The sequence below is a fragment of the Opisthocomus hoazin genome, chromosome 14 (assembly GCF_030867145.1).
Source record: "Opisthocomus hoazin isolate bOpiHoa1 chromosome 14, bOpiHoa1.hap1, whole genome shotgun sequence".
Taxonomy (NCBI): domain Eukaryota; kingdom Metazoa; phylum Chordata; class Aves; order Opisthocomiformes; family Opisthocomidae; genus Opisthocomus; species Opisthocomus hoazin.
In genome coordinates, this window is record NC_134427.1 from 14454276 (window position 1) to 14463655 (window position 9380).

Genomic DNA, 9380 nt, shown 5'->3' on the forward strand with positions numbered 1-9380 from the left:
TTATGTTGCAAGTTAAAGTGAGAGAGGTAGAGCTTCCTCTACAGCCACGGCTCCTGAAGTGGCAAAGCTGCTTAGACCTGTTTTACTCATATTTACTTCTGCTGAGCAAGGGAAGAATTTTGCCAACCTGTCTGAGTTTAGCCTCAGAGAAAAGAGTAATTATTTCTTGATTCATTCAGGCAACTAGCTGAAAAGGGTTTTGTCTCCTTTCAGATTTGTTTGTCTCCTTACAAATGCTGTGGACCTCTTGACAGCAGTGCAGGCAAACCTACTATTAATAAATTTCTCTGGGTCTATGATAGCCTCCTCCTGTCCCAGTCACAGTTTGATAGATTGGAAGAGTACGGTTTGAAACTGAGTGATGCTTTGGAGGAAAAGAAAGCACATGCCAGCTCCAGAAAAGGCCAGTATTGAATTAAGGCTTTATGCAATTTTGTGCAATTTCTGGATACTATGTACAGTCTTAGGTTACTCAGTATATTCTCCCTTTTTGCATTCTGTTTGAATACAACAGGCTTTGGGTTTTCTGTATTAATCCTTGGTACCTTGTCTTTGAAGATAAGTTGATTATGTAAAAGTGTTCTTGAAAGAAGAACTTTTAAGAAATAGCTTGGAGGAAGAGATTGAGATTGCTACATGGAAAACATTTGCCAGCAGCCATTTACCACTTCGTGGCTGATCCAGGTGAAGATGATGAACCTGATGATTAGGCCACAGCACCTGAGTGAAAAGAAGGTAAAGAACAAGGTAGGAGAGGGGAAAAAGGATGGATTGTGTAGAGCTGAGAAGGAAGACAAGGGATAGAATGTGATGGTCAAGGTAAGGAGAAAAAAAGAAATTGGTCTAGAGACTTGATAGCAATATGTTCTTCTGTATCTCCTAAAGTTTGATATGTATGTTTAGAGTCTGTAGGAGTCGATGTAGTATAGTTGATGAAGAGGGGAGAGAATAGGGCTGTTTCTTCTGCTTGGTGGTTAGACTGTGAGGAGGAGGAGAGTAAACTGAATGAGTTTATATTGCCCAGTTTAGCCATATGCTTCCCTAGTGTCTCTCTGTGCTTTGTTGTGGTGTAGTTTGTTACTTGCTTCACCCTTTCACAGAGAGGAAAGGGCAGTGTGGTTAGTATTAGCTAGTTTGTGTGGCTGGCCTCCCCGAGAGTAACAGTGTGAAGAAAACTAACCCTTGGTAAGAAGAGCGAGAGAACCCCCCTTGGTGGAGGATGTGGCCAGGGAAGGGGTGTGCCAGGAAATGCAGAGGACAGACTGTCGTGGTGTTGGCCCTGTGTGGGGCAGATCTCCAGGAGAAGAGATCTCTTGGCTTGCTTGTGTGTGGAAAAGTGGAGTGTTAGGTCTATGTCAGAGAGCACTCTTTCTCATGGGTAAACAGGGAATGCTGATTGTGTATCCAGAGAGCAGTGAGCAGATCTGAGGGTGCTTAGAGTCATGTTCTTGGTTCCCTTGTGTCAGTTTGTGAGCTCTGTGGGGTAACACAAAGCAGTTTGTGACTACAGCAAACAGGGATTGGGAGAGTCAGCTGTTCTTATCTGTGATTCAATATTTCTTACCTTTTCTGTAAGTGGCCTTCCAAGATACTGGAACTTTCTGGATTGTGACATGTAACTCTGAGACTAAAATCAATTAAGGGGAAATCTGAGAAGGTATGATATGAGGAAGGGAAGAAGTGTTTGCATTTTTGTCATAATCCAAGCAAAAATAGGTTTGTAAATACCTATTTCTGCTGTTAGTCATTACCATTGGTCCCTTTGTTTAAAAAGATGGGGCCTGGACTCTGAAACTGCAAGGGTCTGTGTTCAAACCATGCAAACATCGTGACCAGTATCATCCCGAAATATTACATTCTACAACAACATATGTGATTCATCGAACTGGGAGAGGGTTTCGTAAAGACTATTTTTACATAAGATTCCACAGGGGGAAAAGAAAAAAAGTAGACCATCAAAGCTGTTGCAATTAGGGTTTGGCTCTAGATCCAAAATATTTATAAATTGATACTGATGTTGTAAGTCTTTTATGAAACATTCATTCACAAGTTTGATTACTAAAAAAAAAAAATATCATTTACAGAAGAAATAAGTTATGAAGGAATCAAATTTCGTACAAGAAACCCTGGAAAACAAGACCACAAATGACAAAACATGCTATTTAGAGCCCAGATGGCTGCATAAAATAAATAGCCGTTTCCTCGGTGGAAGCATAGGCAATTTGGCTGTGTGAAGCTACACTTCCAGCAGAGATCCTTGAAACAGATGTTAATATTGCTTGTGCATGGAAACTTTAGTAAAAAGCAAGATGTTCAGGTAACATGAATGTAATGACTGACAACCTCAGATTTCTTTTTGAGTAGGAGATATGCACTTAAAACCATAATGTGACTGTTGTAGAGTCTGGAACATAAATATCCTTATGCATGTTATAATCAGCTAACGCGTGTGGCTGCCTAGGATGTTTGAGACATTTTGGTAATTTTCCTTTTGCTGTGAGTGGTAGCCCAGTGAAATTTTTTTTAAACTGAGAAAAAAATTCCAGCTGAACCTAAATATAGATAGATAAGGATTTGTTGATGTGGGCATAGATAGATATAAAGGTAGAATGTCTTTATCTGTATAGAGCAGAAACAAGAAATTAATCACTTATTTTCTTCAAATCAGATTAACTTAAAAACTGTCCTGTATTAATGTGTCTTTTTTTTAACAAGTCTGTATTATAATTTCTGATGTATCTGGTCAGGCTAAATAACCCCATAATTTTAGTAGGAGTGAGCCCTACTTATCTTTTCCTTAGATGGTTATATTCTTGATTCAACCTTATCCTAAGAAATGTGAATGAGAGAAGTACATTTTTCTGGAGGCAATTCTAAGAGTTTCTCAGTGGGATGTGTTTTCTCCATAGAGTAAGAAACAAGAGTGGCAATTTTTCAAAAACTGTTCTTTCAGTTCTTTTTCAAAAGTTCTTCTGATTTCTGTTTAGTAAGTGTGGTACAACAGTCTCCTGGTTGACAGTAGCAAGGCACATCTCTTACGGCTTGCACTTGTGTAACGTTTTGTGGGTTATTCCAGCTGAATCGTATTCCATAGAGATCCTAAATACAGGACTTGCACAATAACTGAGTGTGTCCTTGAGTGGCTAATGGGAGTGCTGTCATTAGCTCCAGTGCATACAAGATCAGGTGACAAGGTCCATGTTTTGAAGAGGTAATGAGCTGCAGAGCTTACGACACCTACTGAACAAGCAAAAACTTAATGTCGCTAAATTAATACTACTGGCACTAGGGGAAAGACTGCCATTTACTCCATAAATTTTGAGTGAGCTGTATGGAGACCAGTGGGTAGTGGTGAAGTTTGACATCAAGTTGTTTTCCCCCTTCTCCTGTTTGAAAATCCATCCAGAAGATGTTCTGAGGAGAGAGCTGTACACAACAGCCAGTGGTCGGAGCACATACCTAGACTATGAGAGGTTTGTATTCAGTTTCTTGCTCAGTCTGCGGTAATTCAGCCCCCAGTAGGCTATTCTGAAACATGGGTGTTCTGGGGAAATCCGTCATCTGCACAGCTGTATTAACAATTTGATGAGGAAATGCTGGAGTTCCTTGCAGTAGGGTCAGTGTTCATGCTAGTGTTGTTAAAATGTAGCCTTCTCCAAAGTTTAGTCAGTAAGAATTTAGTGTTCTTGGATGTGAAGAAAATGGTATCTATGTAGGAAGCCGTGGTATTTGTGTCAGTAGCTCAGTATGCTCATTGTCATGGATGTCTGAGGCTTTCTGTTAACCTCCCAAGCTTTGGGCTGATCTCAAGAGGTCCCTGAGGCAAAGCAAATGCAAAGAATTTAGCAGTTCTCTGGGTAAAACAGGAGATTCCACTCATCCTGTCACCTCAAAAAGAAGAATATGAAATTCTAGAGCCAAATTTTGATTTGCCTATGCTGGAGCAATTTCAATAGAAGAAAATTTTCTCTTCACTACATGGTTCAGAACAGCAGATTTGTTATTAAAGTGTGTTTACTGACTTCAGGATACCCTCGTAATCTCCCACATCAGACTAATTTATAAAAAGCAAAAAAGAGAAAATATTCTGTTAATCTCTCTTGAAGTATCAAGGTCCTTTCATCCTTGATCTTTATAGAGTATGTAAGCTACTGCAAGGGATTTGGTAACACATATGGCAGAGAGCTACTGTTATTTCTGCTGGATGGTGTTGGGACTGCTCAGCCTGAGTCCATATCCTCTACTGTTTGTGCTGAGCAGCTTCTCCCCTGAGCAAGCAGTAGACATACGCTCTCTTGATAAAGTAGGTTCCCCCGCCTTACAGCCTGGTTCTGAGTCATCTTGTTGTTCAGCTCCGCGACAACGACTGAGCTCTGAAAGGATACCACTTATTGTGACAGTGAAAAGCCTTTGTCTTTGAAGGCGTGGTGCCTCTTGGTTAGAGAGGGGGATGGGAGTAGAGCATCGTAATTCAGAATCCTTAATCATTCACTTGGCCGCTCTCCTTCAGAGTAGCTCCATCTCTGCTACATTTTCCCCATCTGTAATAACAGACATATGCCTGTGCAGGAAACTGATATCTTCAGCTAGAAGTCTAGTATAAAATATACATTTTCTAAGAAAGCATCAGAAATCTTTCCAAAAAGAAATAGCTTCACTTTATGCTAAATTGCAGTGCCTCTACTATTATATGATACTGCTTCTCTAACACACCTAAGTCAGCTGAGTCAACAAGCTAAATGCCACACATCCCAATATTAATTTCAGCAATCTTGACACCTCTGTATCATAGTGTTACACTTCTTAACTCAGCTGTCAGCATGCAGTAAATGTGGTGGTACTGTCAGCCCACACAGACTAGGGCTTAGTATCACAAGAAGAGTGTTTTGTGCGCTTATGCTGAGAAATTCGATTTTATACTCTTTCTACATTTACAATAACAAAAGGCTGGGTTTGCTAGTCTTACAAATTAATGTCTGGTGCTAATACTGTAATAAGCACACATTCATTTGCTGATTCTTCTTCTCTAAAGAATTCCTTTGTTTAATGTAGAACCAAAGGTCTGAAGCTGTGCCTTCAGTTTCAGAGGAAATGTGCATCTGCTGGTGACTCTTGCAACTGGGACACCTGTTAGTCTGACCGATGAGACAATAGAATCAGACTCAAATTGCTTTATTCAGTAAAGATAAGTAGATAAAATCACAGAAAATAAAGTCACAGTAAATTCTTGCTCCGTTCGCAGCTGTTAGTTTAATGGAATTGCCTTTCTCATGAAAGCACAGCTGCTCCAGCCCTGCCTGCAGCACGCGCGGCTGCGTGGGCCGCGAGGGGGGCTGGGGCTGCAGCGAGCCCTCTCCTAAGCAGCCAGCGCTGCCATCAGAAATGACCTGAATTAGAGCATCTACAACTAGAGCAAGCTTCTGAGCATTTTGACCAAACCACGCTGGTGCCCGTTTGGTTGGAAGCTCAGCTGTTTGTCAGGCTGTCATAGATCTGGTACAACTTGCTGTATGGTGCCCCTTAGTAACATCAATACATGTCCTTGCTACAAGTGAGCATGTGTCCTCACTAGCTGGTAGAGCTTTGCAAAACCAGACTGTTACCCTTGGTGCACAAGTGTTATTGGCATCTTGTGTTTGCAGGTAGTGGAGCCCGTGCAGGTTCAGTTAGTTGTGCGTAGAAATGGAGTGTTAGACACGGATCCAGTTCTCCAATTTGTGAGTGTGATCAATAGTTAAACACATAGGGCTTTTTTTCTCCCCTGTACTATCTTGGCATTTACTTCAAAACTTCTCCTTCAGCTTATGCTACACACACAATAGGACTCAATGCCTTAGTCTGTAATTTCTAACTGAGAATAATAAACCCCCTTAGCTCAGACGGAAATTGTGAAAAGAAGTCAATTAGCGTATTGGAAATGGTCTGATACTACACTGGCAAACACAGAAACGATGCTGGTTTTGGAACTTATGAGAAAAATAAGGCTCTAGACCAGTGACAGAAGGAGAAATTATTGAATCATTGCTCATTTAGTGAACGTGATTCCCACTGTGCGCTGGATGAAATTGGCCCAGTAGAGAAAATAGAAAGAGTAGGATAATTCTTACAAAAAGAGGAATGACTTATGGTTGCAGAGACAAGCTTAAATTTAGCATTTCCTCAATTTGGAGTGGTAAGTGTGGCCATCCAAAGACATTTCAGAAAATAGTGTGTGGGTATTTGATTTTGGTGGTTTTCTAGCTTTTGAAAAGAGAACTGAATATGTAGTAATTCTGTCCTGAGGCATTGTCCTAATAAGTAATGGAGGTATCAGTTGATTGAAAGTACTGAAGTGCCTAAATCCACAATCATCTGCCTCGCTTCAGCTGAGAGAAGATGCCCAGATGGTATTCTATCACCCTCTGCGTGGGGAAACGTCGTGGGGAAATATGAGCTTTGTCACAAGCACACGGCGCTGCTAACCTGGTGGAAGAGGGAGCCTATAGTAGACGTTGTTGTGCCTGGAGGGACAGTCAACAGTATCCCCATCCTGGTTCCTTCTCACTTTTAGCTTGGTGAAATCAAGGAATGAAGCTGAAAGACTTTGTACGCCTTTGATGAATAAATTGATTGGTGAAAAATGGAATGGATTCTAACTTCTTAAATGCCAATGGATTTTCGTAGGGACAGCATGAAGTATCCTTCTCTTAGGTTTCAAACCTTTTCCAAATGTGTTTTCTGGAATGGATTAATTTGGTTTTTTAATGTTCAAGAAGCAATTGCTAGAATTCCTTCACACAGATAAATACTTTATTTTCCCTTATCTCATCCTTGGAAAAGGCAGTAATGCTTTGGCTGAAATCCTCTAAAATACCTACTGTGAAAACATCAGCCCAAATATTTATAATTGAGATAAATTGTAAACAATTGAATGCAGGATCTTCTAATGAGAGGTGTCAAGGAATATTAATAATAGGTGTTCTTTCAAGCCATGCCTGTAATAATACATGATAGGATATTTAAGGTAAAGAGATGCAAGTGTAAAGCGAGGCAAATGTATGTGCTCATCTTTTACATTTTAATGGAACTAATTAATGAGGCTGGCGTGCTTTTAAAAAAGCTTTAATTTATTCTTTGATTAAAAAGTAGAAGTCTCTCATTAGTACAAAAATATCTTTTCTGAGTTATACTTCTGATGTGTATAAAACAGATCAGTGCTGATATAAACTGGGAATTTCAAAATTATTGTTTACATTGCATACTATTTCTGCATCATTCATTGTGGATTTACATCATAATTAGTTTGCTCCGTTTTCCCTGCAGTGAGCTTGACTTGAAATGGGAAACTCCTCTGGATTTAACTGTTGCACCTGATTGCTTTTTCACTTTCAGATATTGGATGTAAAGCATTTTTTTTCTTTTATTTCCATAAGAAGGAGAAAAAAAAAATCTGCTTCTGTATTTGGTTTATCAAATGACTTCTTTTTTGTTTTGCTCAGTTTTATACAAGGTGACCTTTGCATTTGTGGAATGGTATTTTGGTTACAAAACGCTGCTTTGGCTGACTCAGAATTTTGTGTGTATACCTTAATTTACATTATTCCCCCGCAGACCTCATTTGGGGAAAAAGGATCTAGTATAGCTGTTCCTCTTTAATGCCAAGTTCTGTAATTAGTATCCTCCTTCTACTTACAATTGTGTTAAAATATTAATTGGTATTAAATAGCATGAGTGTATGTGTATGTAGGGTGTGGAGGGCATTCCCTAGCTGAAGCTGCATTCATGGAAATAGCAGGGGATGGCTCCAGAGGTGGGACGTAGTTGCACCTTTGGATAAATGCATGATTCTGATACTTCTCTGCCTCACTTTAATCAATGAAATTCTCCCCAGGCCAAAGGGTTTATGAGGTCTTTACATTACTAAAACATCCTTGAGCTAAAGCTAAAATCCTGCCAGCTTCCGAGAATTTCGTCTAGGTAGTAAAGAGTATGAATGTGTTACATTGGCGTGGAGCAGTCCTGTAGCACCTACATTAGCCCCCCTGCCCTTCTGCGGGTTGTCTTTCGCCTGCAGCCAGAGCATGGCTCGCTGTTCCAGTCCTGCTGCTCGCCACCCTCACCTTTACCCTGTGCCTGATGTTTGCAAAGCAGTAGGGGAGGGAAACTGGGCGGTAGGCTGAAGGGTTCCTGCCTTCTGCCAGCCTGCTCAGGTTCTGCATGTTGTCCTTTCTTGTACCCCTTGAAACTGGCAAAGAAGTGAGGAGGGTAACGGTGTGGTTACCCGCTATAGAGTGCTGAGCTGCAAACCAAACAGTGGCTTATTGCTTTAAAGCAGTCCTTTTTCAAGCTTTCTTCTACAAAAGGTTCAGGCTCTGAAGTGAAGTTGCAGCCTTTCCAGCCCTTGCTTGCCCCTGTTGTGTGGCTGGGAAGACGGTTGTGATAAGGGAGGAAGATTTTCCTTCTAGAAAGGCAGGATAAGATCCAGAGCATCTTGCTGGGTAAGTAGAACAGATGGGAAGCACACAGCTTTGCCCTCCTCAGCAGGTTAGAATCTGGCGGCTTGGGAGATTTAATGTGGATGTGAATAAATAATAGAGAGAAGGGAAAGAAATATTTGCTCAAAACAGAGTTTACAGAATTATATGCTCTACTGATAAATCAGTCCAAAAATACTTCCTTGTCGAGACTCATTTTTCAGCTCCTTTGACAGCAGCTAGTGTCCCAATTTGAAGGGCTCTTTGTGGATTTCACTCCCACTGTTCCTCCCTTTCCCAGCAATGTTACATCCCCCAGTTTTACTAATACAGAGCTCTTCCTCATGTAAGGAAAAGAAATTAGCAGTTTAGAAAGGCTGACCGAGACAACTCATCAAAGAAGAGTCCAGAGGTGTGTCAGTGGCAGCACTATCTTACAAGTTCTATAAATACTTGGTGCCACCCCATGCACATCTTCCCTGGATTTTGCATTTATTTCTCCCAGCATGATACACCAACATGGGTAGCGAAATATGAAAAAGAGAAGACAGCAGAGATTAGGGGCTGGAAACATTTTCACAGCAGTATCTTGTCAGCTTTCCAGCACACTCTGACTTATCAAGATCCAAACACTCACAGCTGGTGCATATTTTAATGCCAAATGACTGGCATGGCTGAAATTGGAATTCACAGTCTCTCAATGCACCGTACTAGCGCATTTAGTCAGCACATTGCTTTTGTGTGACTCTTTTAAAGTTAAGTTACATTTCAATGAGGGTATTTTTATGGAGGCACTGTGAACTTGCACACAAGAGTGTGCGGCTTGGTGTGCCAAGTGGCTGTATGTCTGATTAAAATTAGAAGTAAAACAACATGAAAAACCCTGCTAATTTACTGTCCTAAAATTGTCAATTAGAGCAGTGCCAA